The sequence below is a fragment of the Schistocerca serialis genome, chromosome 10 (genome assembly GCF_023864345.2).
Source record: "Schistocerca serialis cubense isolate TAMUIC-IGC-003099 chromosome 10, iqSchSeri2.2, whole genome shotgun sequence".
Lineage (NCBI taxonomy): Eukaryota > Metazoa > Arthropoda > Insecta > Orthoptera > Acrididae > Schistocerca > Schistocerca serialis.
The window spans coordinates 233,760,156-233,771,163 of record NC_064647.1 but is presented as its reverse complement, the minus strand read 5'-3'; the positions used below and the strand labels follow the sequence as shown (position 1 = coordinate 233,771,163).

The following is an 11,008-nucleotide window of genomic DNA, read 5'->3' as shown; positions in this document are numbered from 1 at the left end:
CCATTACCACCTCAGCCAAGATCACTACTCATTGCATTGGGACCACAGTGCACGGAGATGACAGTGGTCATGTGTGGAGATGTGCACGTATGAATGTGTGTGTTTCTTCATCTGATTAATGATTTTGTCCAAAAACTGAATATTATCCAAAAATCTACTTTTAAATGCACCTATCTGCTGCTCAGTGCCTCCTCTATGTGGTGAGTAGCAATCTGTCTCTATTCATATTATCATTCCATTCTAAATTTTCCATTCTGATTGTACAAGAATGGCTACAAAATAATGGGACCGATGCTGTCATAGAGTAAAGTACACAATGCACCAAAGATGAAGGACAAACAGCTGTGAAATGTGAAACCTTCTCAGTCAAATGTGGCATATCTAGTGTCTGTAGACAAATCAGTGTACTCATCTCCTTCATTTGCATAAGAGCTGTTATTTTTATTTTTTTTGCCTGAAGAATAAGTGTAATAATAGAACAATGATTTGCGGAGTTTCACATGAAACTTGGAAAAACTGCGACTGAAATCTATCTTTCACTAAAAGAATTGTATGATCAAGACTGTTTACCATGCACATCAGTTTTTAAGTGGTGCAAGCCTTTCCAAGATGACCGTCAAGACACTGAATATGACTCACACCCGGGACACCCTTCAACATAAAAAAACAGATGAAAATATCGAAAAGGCAGGTAATCTGATTCGGTCTTACTGTTGGTTGAGTATTTTATTGGTTGCTGAAACTGCAGAATTTGACAAAGAATGTGTAAGACAAATTTTACACAAGTAGTTCAATGTGAGAAAAGAGTGTGCAAAACTGGTGTCAAAAATTCTTGAGGTCGAATGAAAAGACGCTCGTGAAAATGTTTGCACTGACATTTTACCGCTGAATATGATCCTAATTTCTTGGAAAGAGTGATGACATGTGATGAATCTTGGTTTTTCACTAAGATCCAGAAACTAAGTGCCAGTTCATGCAGTGGAAGAGCCCAACCTCACCGAGAGTGAGAAAAACTCAAATGAGGAAATCAAGAGTCAAAGCAATATTCATAGAACCATGTACCTTCACTGGGTTTCTGAAGGTCAAACTATTACTCAAAATTACTACCTTGAGGTTCTTGCTCAACTCCGTGAGGGGGTAAAAAAGAGACTGAAATTATGGAAGAAAATGTCATGGGTTCCACATCAAGACAATGCAATGGCTCCTACCGCATTATCTGTTAAGAAGTATCTAGCGAAGTACACCATCCCATTGTTATACCACCCACCTTGTTCGTCTGACTTAGCAGTATATTATTTTCATCTATTCCCTTACGGTCAAATCTGTGTTAAAAGGAATAAGATTTCAGTCCGCCGAAGCAGTGAAAGAAAAAGCGTAATATCAAGGAGCTCACAAAGGAAGACATCCAGCACTGTTTCCATCAATGGAAAATTCACTTCGAGCATTGTAGGGGTACAGATGGGAAGTACACTGGGAGTGATAATAACTAAATACGTATGTTTTTTAAGTAAAATATTTTACACCAATAGTACCATTCGACATAACAGTTTTCTGGGTATGGTACCGTGTCATAAGGTATAAAACTACTGCCGCTGGAGAAAACCAATGTTTCGGCCACTCTTGCAATGGCCTTCTTCTGGGTCTACTGGTGCATTCTAGCTATGCAGTGTTCATTATATTTTGTTGTTACTGTTCACTGTGCATGCCATTAAGTCATAATTTTGAAAAGATAGTTCATCACTTCAGGAAGGAGAGAGAACTTTATTGCACTGGAGGGAGAGCGTAACCTCTGTTGTCTATTGGCTCTTGCGTTGTGTGGCAAGGTTGGTGGTCACCACCGAATGAGAAGTTGGCTGCCGTTTACCAAATGCTGGATGTCAGCCGCGGCGGCGGCAGTTACTTACTGGCAATGCTCGTGCCTTGTGTTGACAGTGTGGTCTGTTGGGCTCTGGCTGATTGCTGGAGCCAAGATGGGGCACTCCGAGTCCATCCTCTCTATTCATGTTATTAGGGTGCTTAAGTATTTCAATGGTGTCTGATTTTGTGTTTCGTCATAACCGGCTCTTGGCCAACACACAGGCTTCGCTGAATTTTATTTCTTTTTCACAGTCTTGCTGATGTTCTACCAATGCAGATTTGTTGCGTAGCCCCAGTCAAATATAGCGCTTGTGTTCCCGAATGTGCGTTGAAATTGGCCTGCCAGTCTCGATGATCTACATCTACATGATTACTCTGCAATTCACATTTAAGTGCTTGGCAGAGGGTTCATCAAACCACAATCATACTATCTCTCTACCATTCCACTCCCGAACAGCGCGCGGGAAAAACGAACACCTAAACCTTTCTGTTCGAGCTCTTGATTTCTCTTATTTTATTTTGATGATCATTCCTACCTATGTAGGTCGGGCTCAACAAAATATTTTCGCATTCGGAAGGGAAAGTTGGTGACTGAAATTTCGTAAATAGATCTTGCCGCGACGATAAACGTCTTTGCTTTAATGACTTCCATCCCAACTCGCGTATCATATCTGCCACACTCTCTCCCCTATTACGCGATAATACAAAACGAGCTGCCTTTTTTTGTACCCTTTCGATGTCCTCCGTCAATCCCACCTGGTAAGGATCCCACACCGCGCAGCAATATTCTAACAGAGGGCGAACGAGTTTAGTGTAAGCTGTCTCTTTAGTGTACTTGTTGTATCGTCTAAGTGTCCTGTCAATGAAACGCAACCTTTGGCTCGCCTTCCCTACAATATTATCTATGTGGTCTTTCCAACTGAAGTTGTTCGCAATTTTAACACCCAGGGTATACCTCTCCACAATCGCATTCCACCTTGTACACGCCTGCAGCGTGTAATGCATCCATCTTGTCGTTATTGGAGTGTAGCACGTCCTGGATCCTGTGACCACTATAGAAGACAGGCTGCACCCCAACCTGGCGAAGGTGTTTACCTGTTTGGTCAGTAACATTTTTCACATAAGGTAAGCGCACTGTTGGCTGCACTTTGTCTATTTCTTGCTTACTTGTGTTCATCGACAAGGCTGTGTGGATCGACTTATGGCTGTAGCCATTGGCTAGAAACATTGTGTGTAGCCTTTTAAGCTCAGTTGTTATGTTTTGAGCATCACTTAGGTGCTGTGCACATATTGCCAAAGTACGGATGACCGAGTTGTTCTGTGCTGGGTGGTGGTGGGATTGGGCGTACAGATTCCTGTCTGCATGTGTAGGCTTGCAATATAGTCTGGCATCCTTCAGGTGCATGTCCCGCCAGACATATGTGAGCTGGTTGAGTTGTGCCTGAGTTTAACGTACTTCAAATGGCAAGGAAACTACTATGAGCAGACAGACGACATAGCAATGGGGTGTCCCCTATCTCCGCTGTCAGCCAACCTATTCATGGAAGCCTTTGAAGCAACAGCCCTTGGTTCAACTTCTTTATGCCCACGTTGCTGGTTCAGATACGTGGACAACACATTCGCTATACGGCCTCATGGTGAAATGGAGCTACACAAGTTTCACGAATATTTGAACAACATACACTAGAAGATACAGTTCACACTTGAAGTACGCAGGAATGGTGCAATTCCATTTCTAGATGTCAAAGTATACAGGACAATGGAGGGCACACTGGGGCACAGAGTATATAGCACGCCGACACATAGAGCCAAGTATCTGCATGCCCAATCCTACCACCACCCAGAGCAGAAGAACTTGGTCATCTGTTCTTTGGCAATCTGTGCGCAGCGCCTAAGTGATGCTCAAAACATAACACCTGAGCTAAAAAGGCTACGCACAATGTTTCTAGCCAATGGCTACAGCCATAAGGCGATCCGCACAGCCTTGTCGATGAACACAAGTAAGCAAGAAATAGACAAACTGCAGCCAATAGTGCACTTGCCTTACATGGAAAATATTACTGACGGAATAGGCAGACATCTTTGCCAGATTGGGGTGCAGCCTGTCTTCTATAATGGTTGCAGGATCCAGGACATGCTAGGCTCCACTAAGGGCAAGGTGGATGCATTACACACTGCAGGCGTGTACAAGGTGGAATGCGAATGTGGAGAGGCATACGTCGGCGACACTGCCAGGCCAATACCAACGCGCATTCGGGAACACGAGCGCTATATTCATCTAGGGCAACAAACAAATCTGCAGTGGCAGAACATCAGCAAGACTGCGGAAAAGAAATAAAATTCAGCACAGCCTGTCTGTTGGCCAAGCAGCTAGTTATGATGAAACACAAAATCAGAGAGGCCACTGAAATACTTAAACACCCTAATAACGTGAATAGAGAGGATGAACTCGGCTTGCCCCATCTTGGCTGCCAGCAATCAGAGCCCTGTTTCAGGGTCTTCAGCATTACAGTGTCATAACCAATGTTTTATTTATTTATTTGGTTCAGTAAATCATTTCAATACATTTTTGTATATATCACAATATATAGTTATAGTAGTTTATAAAGCAGACTAGATGTTCAACACAATCCAAGTAAATAATACAATAAAGTGACATAATACATAATGATATAATTAAAAATATTTGGTAAATAAGATTTACTTATTATGATGCTCCAGAAATCCAGAGACAGAATAGAAGCACTGGTTAACTTGTTTCAACTTTACTTTAAATGTAGTTAATGTCAGTATGCATTTTGAGAAAGAAGGCATATGGTAATATAACAGCTCCACTATGATCTGCTCCTCTGTTGCATGAATTTGTATTTATCATGCTTAGGAACCATGGACCTTGCCATTGGTGGGGAGGCTTGCGTGCCTCAGCGATACAGATGGCCGTACCGTAGGTGTAAGCACAACGGAGGGGTATCTGTTGAGAGGCCAGACTAACGTGTGGTTCCTGAAGAGGGGCAGCAGCCTTTTCTGTAGTTGCAAGGGCAACAATCTGGATGATTGACTGATCTGGCCTTGTAACAATAACCAAAACGGCCTTGCTGTGCTGGTACTGTGAACGGCTGAAAGCAAGGGGAAACTACAGCCGTAAATTTTCCCGGGGGCATGCAGCTTTACTGTATGGTTAAATGATGATGGCATCCTCGTGAGTAAAATATTCCGGAGGTAAAGTAGTCCCCCATTCGGATCTCCGGGCGGGGACTACTCAAGAGGATGTCGTTATCAGGAGAAAGAAAACTGGCGTTCTACGAATCGGAGCGTGGAATGTCAGATCACTTAATCGGACAGGTAGGTTAGAAAATTTAAAAAGGGAAATGGCTAGGTTAAAGTTAGATATAGTGGGAATTAGTGAAGTTCGGTGGCAGGAGGAACAAGACTTCTGGTCAGGTGAATACAGGGTTATAAACACAAAATCAAATAGGGGTAATGCAGGAGTAGGTTTAATAATGAATAGGAAAATAGGAATGTGGGTAAGCTACTACAAACAGCATAGTGAACGCATTATTGTGGCCAAGATAGATACGAAGCCCACACCTACTACAGTGGTACAAGTTTATATGCCAACTAGCTCTGCAGATGACAAAGAAATTGAAGAAATGTATGATGAAATAAAAGAAATTATTCAGATGGTGAAGGGTGACGAAAATTTAATAGTCATGGGTGACTGGAATTCGGTAGTAGGCAAAGGGAGAGAAGGAAACATAGTAGGTGAATATGGTTTGGGGCTAAGAAATGAAAGAGGAAGTCGCCTGGTAGAATTTTGCACAGAGCACAACTTAATCATAGCTAACACTTGGTTTAAGAATCATGAAAGAAGGGTGTATACATGGAGGAACCCTGGAGATACTAAAAGGTATCAGATAGATTATATAATGGTAAGACAGAGATTTAGGAACCAAGTTTTAAATTGTAAGACATTTCCAGGGGCAGATGTGGACTCTGACCACAATCTATTGGTTATGAACTGTAGATTAAAACTGAAGAAACTGCAAAAAGGTGGGAATTTAAGGAGATGGGACCTGGATAAACTGACTAAACCAGAGGTTGTACAGAGTTTCAGGGAGAGCATAAGGGAACAATTGACAGGAATGGGGGAAAGAAATACAGTAGAAGAAGAATGGGTAGCTCTGAGGGATGAAGTAGTGAAGGCAGCAGAGGATCAAGTAGGTAAACAGACAAGGGCTAGTAGAAATCCTTGGGTAACAGAAGAAATATTGAATTTAATTGATGAAAGGAGAAAATATAAAAACGCAGTAAATGAAGCAGGCAAAAGGGAATACAAACGTCTCAAAAATGAGATTGACAAGAAGTGCAAAATGGCTAAGCAGGGATAGCTAGAGGACAAATGTAAGGATGTAGAGGCTTATCTCACTAGGGGTAAGATAGATACTGCCTACAGGAAAATTAAAGAGAACTTTGGAGATAAGAGAACCACTTGTATGAACATCAAGAGCTCAGATGGAAACCCAGTTCTAAGCAAAGAAGGGAAAGCAGAAAGGTGGAAGGAGTATATAGAGGGTCTATACAAGGGTGCTGTACTTGAGGACAATATTATGGAAATGGAAGAGGATGTAGATGAAGATGAAATGGGATATACGATACTGCGTGAAGAGTTTGACAGAACACTGAAAGACCTCAGTCGAAACAAGGCCCCCGGAGTAGACAACATTCCATTGGAACTACTGACGGCCTTGGGAGAGCCAGCCCTGACAAAACTCTACCATCTGGTGAGCAAGATGTATGAAACAGGCGAAATACCCTCAGACTTCAAGAAGAATATAATAATTCCAATCCCAAAGAAAGCAGGTGTTGACAGATGTGAAAATTACCGAACAATCAGTTTAATAAGTCACAGCTGCAAAATACTAACACGAATTCTTTACAGACAAATGTAAAAACTAGTAGAAGCTGACCTCGAGGAAGATCAGTTTGGATTCCGTAGAAATACTGGAACACATGAGGCAATACTGACCCTACGACTTATCTTAGAAGAAAGATTAAGGAAAGGCAAACCTACGTTTCTAGCATTTGTAGACTTAGAGAAAGCTTTTGACAATGTTGACTGGAATACTCTCTTCCAAATTCTAAAGGTGGCAGGGGTAAAATACAGGGAGCGAAGGGCTATTTACAATTTGTACAGAAACCAGATGGCAGTTATAAGAGGCGAGGGACATGAAAGGGAAGCAGTCGTTGGGAAGGGAGTAAGACAGGATTGTAGCCTCTCCCCAATGTTATTCAATTTGTATATTGAGCAAGCAGTAAAGGAAACAAAAGAAAAATTCGGAGTAGGTATTAAAATCCATGGAGAAGAAATAAAAACTTTGAGGTTTGCCTATGACATTGTAATTCTGTCAGAGACAGCAAAGGACTTGGAAGAGCAGTTGAATGGAATGGATAGCGTCTTGAAAGGAGGATATAAGATGAACATCAACAAAAGCAAAACGAGGATAATGGAATGTAGTTGAATTAAGTCGGGTGATGCTGAGGGAATTAGATTAGGAAATGGGACACTTAAGGTAGTAAAGGAGTTTTGCTATTTGGGAAGCAAAATAACTGATGATAGTCAAAGTAGAGAGGATATAAAATGTAGACTGGCAATGGCAAGGAAAGCGTTTCTGAAGAAGAGAAATTTGTTAACATCGAGTATAGATTTAAGTGTCAGGAAGTCATTTCTGAAAGTATTTGTATGGAGTGTAACCATGTATGGAAGGGAAACATGGACGATAAATAGTTTGGACAAGAAGAATAGAAGCTTTCGAAATGTGGTGCTACAAAAGAATGCTGCAGATTAGATGGATAGATCACATAACTAATGAGGAGGTATTGAACAGAATTGGGGAGAAGAGCAGTTTGTGGCACAACTTGACTAGAAGAAGGGGTCGGTTGGTAGGACATGAGCTGAGGCATCAAGGGATCACCAATTTAGTACTGGAAGGCAGCGTGGAGGATAAAAATCGTAGAGGGAGACCAAGAGATGAATACACTAAGCAGATTCAGAAGGATGTAGGTTGCAGTAGGTACTGGGAGATGAAGAAGCTTGCACAGGATAGAGTAGCATGGAGAGCTGCATCAAACCAGTCTCTGGACTGAAGACCACAACAACAACAACAACAACGTTTAGGAGCAAGTTAAATTTCTGCCAAGTTTAATATGAATAAAAATCATAATTGTGGACACACCATTGAAGGGTATATAAATGATTAGAGATGAATTAGTGTTGTTTGTGTTTAGTACTGTCACTCGCCCTGGTGGGGTATATAACGGGCACGAACAATCTGATGTTGAGTGATCACTGGGGAAGACACGGAGTTGCCATCTGTTCAAGTGAAATAATGTTATCAGGACCCAAAAAGAGTTTGGAACAAGCCTCATTGTGGATCTCCATTTAGCCAGCTGATCAAGCCGTAATGATTTGTGGAGCCTTCCAATGCGACAGTGGCCAGTTGTCAGACTGCACAGGAACGTGTGGGTACGTGTACTCGTCGTCGAGGTTGCTGTCGACCACATCTGACCCCCACAGAGGGGAATCACTGTAGTGTGCACCGAGCCCATTGTAACCCCTTCACATCTGCATCTCCCATCTGAGAACAAGTAATGAACTCTGTGCAATATTCTGTGTCATTCCACACCACTGATTGGAGACGAGCAGCTCCTGGACAAGGAAGTTACCGACCCAAGCGTAGGCTGCTGTTAACACCACAGCACTGATACCTGTGTTTGGAGTGGAGCTGTGACTGGAAAATACAGACTGCCAACAAATGACAATCATCAAGTTCACGACAAAGTGCAGTTTTGCACTACCTCCGACGAGTCATCGGTGAGTAGGGTAGAGACTTGGGGAGATGTCCCATTCTCCCAGTGTCTTGTGGAGGCACAGTGGAGTCAAAGTGTGGGGAGCCATCAAGTGTAACTTCATATCACGGCTAGTAGTGATTGAGGGAAATGTGACAGCACAATTCTACATCACAGACATCCTCTATCATCATCACATGTTACCCTTCGTGCGACCGTGTAGTGGTGCCACTTTTCAACGGGACAATGGTCGTCCCCACGTGGCACGTGATGCTGATATACTCCCGTTGCCAGCAAGATCCCCTGATATAACATGTGTAAGACCACCTAAGATGTCAATTCCATCGCAGTGCCAGTATCCAGGATATGAAGGGCCAGTTACAGTACTTGTGGACCAGCTTGCCTCAAGAGAGGACATAATAGCTTTATGACACCCTTCCAAACTGAACCAGTGCATATGTTCAGGCTGTAGAGGGTGACATCGTCGTAACGGGGCTCATACTGCAAAGTTCTTTTTAAACTTGGCTTGAATTAGTAATCAGTGAAATAACATCACATAATTTCAGTTTTCTTCTCCTGTCATGGATGCTCCTTTTTTTTTTTTTTTTTTTTTTTTTTTTTTTTTTTTTTTTTTTTTTTTTTTTTTTTTGTATCTGACAACCGATTCATAAACTGTCGCATATTACTTCGTACAAAATATGACCTCTTAAATATTTACTACACTTCTTCATTAACTATTGATCAAGACACTGCATCACTCTGTTCCCTTAATGATCTATTTGGAATGTCAAAGTGTGGCCACATTATCATTTACTCATCCATCTTTAAGCATTTGCATGTAACTGATGCCAAATGAGGAATTTAAAACAGCTTTGATGATGGGCAAGTAATACATGGTTACGTATTTTAATATATTACATACAAATTGATTGATTGATTATTAATAAATATTATATAATTATTAATAAATCAATACATCACTTTATTCAGGTATATATAAAAAAAAGGTCTCTAAGTATATTGTTTAAAGCAAGGGCTACCGGTAAAAGTTATTTGGATTTTTGGAATTCTAGACAGGCACTTGATACACTTTTTCTGGGAAATAATTTCTAAACCCAGATGAATTATCCACTAAAAGAACGCCATTTTGATGGCAACAGAATAATGCGTTGTAGGAACTAAGCAACAGTATTTTACTAGCACAAGCATGTTGTGTTCACTCACAAGATAAATAACGCGTGACATGTTTACACATAGGCCCTTAGGCCTAAGGTACCGGTAGGCCTATACACTTCAGGTTAATTTCGAATCCAGACTTATATCACTAAGTATTACCGATGTGTACTCAAGTATCGAAATTGGATAAACTGAAAATAGTATTTACAGTTTTCTCATGATGAATACGGTGTGAATATTATTTTCGGAAAGGGGTAAGCATCAAGTAGGTCTATGTAGAAAATTCAGTTTAGCTGCACAGCTCTGCTGTGAATGCTTATACGGCACTGATTCGGTACGACAGCAATACTTGACTTCCCGTAGCTTCTTTCTCGGGATGGACACTTACAGTATAGTACAACAGCTGTCTGCCAAAAATGTTTCTGAATGGTGATAATAACTCGCTGGAAAATTTTATCGCGACATCTGAGTTGAGGGTTTTCCATCCATTACATAACTAGGGCGCCTGTTCATCAATACAGCCGTTGTAGTAATTTTGTACAGTCTTTTACCAAAGCGTTCGATGAAATTACTAAGCATATTATTTTAGGCAAAATAATGATAACATTTTCCTTCTTACAAGAAATCAATTGTCTACAACATTTAATACACTTGACAATGGCAACTGCTCCCATCCGCTGCGGTGTCCGAGTGGTTAAGGAGTTGGACTCGAAATCCAATGGGCTTTGCCCGCACAGGTTCGAATCCTGTCCGCAGCGTAAAATTTTTATTTTCTCCATATGTTGCTCGGCAGAAAAGTCTTCACGTGCGCTTCACAACAATATCAATTCAAGAAATACAACATCAGAAACTGCAACACAAAAGAATCATGAGTAATCACAAAAACTCTGAATGGGACGCTGTCTTTTAACATGATTATAAATTGCAAGTAGATATAACACAATACTTTCAAATCCGCGGCAATTAAATAACGTATTTTCCAGTACAGGCAACATTACCGTAAGCGAATGCCTTTAGTGTATAGACTAAATAGTCAAAACATGAAAGGCTCTTACTTTCCTTATTTCACCTGTAAGCATTTGGGCGACAGAATACTAACAGCAACTGCTTTTTGTCTCCGTGGAATTGG

General features: G+C 41.2%; 1 non-coding gene across 1 annotated transcript; it reads left to right on the top strand.

The window, feature by feature from the left end:
* Positions 1-10,555: 10,555 nt before the first annotated feature.
* Positions 10,556-10,637, top strand: Trnas-cga (transfer RNA serine (anticodon CGA)). Its single transcript has one exon. It is a non-coding gene; the product is annotated as a tRNA-Ser (tRNA).
* Positions 10,638-11,008: the final 371 nt, after the last annotated feature.